The sequence below is a fragment of the Myotis brandtii genome, unplaced genomic scaffold (assembly GCF_000412655.1).
Source record: "Myotis brandtii unplaced genomic scaffold, ASM41265v1 scaffold388, whole genome shotgun sequence".
In the NCBI taxonomy this organism is placed as follows: Eukaryota; Metazoa; Chordata; class Mammalia; order Chiroptera; family Vespertilionidae; genus Myotis; species Myotis brandtii.
Window position 1 is genome coordinate 1140732 of NW_005364882.1, and position 1536 is coordinate 1142267.

The following is a 1536-nucleotide window of genomic DNA, read 5'->3' on the forward strand; positions in this document are numbered from 1 at the left end:
AGCTCAGGGCTGGGCGAGCCAGCCCCTCCTGCCGCTCCTGCCGGCCCTGCTGGAAGCTGGCAATGGCCTTGCAGTCCTTCTGCGGCTTGGCCCGCATCACCTGGCTGCTCAGGTCCTGGCTGGAGGTGTTGATCTCAAAGATGGTCGCCCGCCAGCGGTACTGCTTGATACTATCCACCAGCCTCAGCTGCTGCAGCTCCTCCTCCTCAAAGCTCGAGCTGAAGAGGGGGTGCAGGGCCAGCCTCATGAGGTCCAGCTCCTTGTTCCCTTTGATGGACTCTGGCGAGGACGTCGGCTGCGAGCACACACACTGCTGCTGGGCATTGTTGGCCATGCGGCCCAGGCCCCACAGCACCAGCAACGTCTCCAGGGTGTTCTGCAGGCCATTTTGCAGGCCGCAGTCCTAATCGTCCACCACACTCTGTGGCACCTGGCCCAGCACGCCGTCCACACCTGTGGGCTCCTTGTGGGGGCCAGCGAGAGTGAGGGCACGGCCCAGGAACAGGTGCAGGTCCAGCAGGTAGGGGACCTCATCTGGGGCCACCAAGGAGTAGGCTGGGCCACTTGGCCAGCCGGGGGCACACGACCCACATGGTGCAGGAAGAGGTTGGTGGTAATGACATTGTCCAGCAGCAGGATGCCCAGGCGCCAGGCCAGCAGGTCAGTCATGACAAGAGTGGAGCACTTGCCGTGGGTGAAATTGGCCAGGTTGATCTTGCAGGCCTTCTGGTCCAGGGTGCTGTAGATGTGGGCCCCGCTCACCCGCTGGAGGCCTCAGTGCCCTGGAGACCAACTGAATGGGCAGGGGAGGCAGATGCTCAATGCCTGAGCCCAGGATAGGGGGGAGGCAATCGGGGGCAGGGTCAGATCTGCCGTTGGCTACAGCAGTGCAGGTCATAGCCACTGGTTGTTCCTCTGTTGGGTGGATTTGCATATTAGCCTTTTATTATATAGGACTAGAGGACCGGTGCACAAAAATTTGTGCACTCAGCAGGGAGGGGGGATCCCTCAGCCCGGCCTGTGCCCTCTCGCAGTCTGGGACCCCTCGGGAGATAATGACCTGCTGGCTTAGGCTTGCTCCCAGGTGGCAGAGGGCAGGCCCAATCCCTAGGTGCAGCCCCTGGTCGGGCTCAGAGCAGGGCCGATTGGGGAGTTGGGGCGCCGCCCCCTGTCATACACAGAGCAGGGAGGATCAGGAGGTTGCGATGCCACCCCTAGTCATGCTAAGGGTAGGGCCGATTGGAGGGTTGGGGCACCGCCCCCTGTCACACTCAAGGCAGGGTCGATGGGGAGGTTGCAGCGCCACCCACTGTCACACACAGAGCAGGGCCAATCAGGGGGTTGGGGCGCCGCCACTGTCACACTCAGGGCAGGGCCGATGGGGAGGTTATGGCTCTACCCCAATTCACACAGAGCAGGGCCCGTGGGGCAGGGGGGTTGGGATGCCGCCCTCTATCACCCGCAGAGCAGGGCCAATCAGGGGGTTGGGGTGCCCCCACTGTCACACTCAGGGCAGGGCCAATGGCGAGGTTATGG

The 1536-nt window shown here is 63.2% G+C and overlaps 1 pseudogene; it reads right to left on the reverse strand.

Annotated features, from left to right (window-relative positions):
- Window positions 1-1536, reverse strand: part of LOC102262097 — a 50670-nt pseudogene that overhangs the window by 43117 nt on the left and 6017 nt on the right.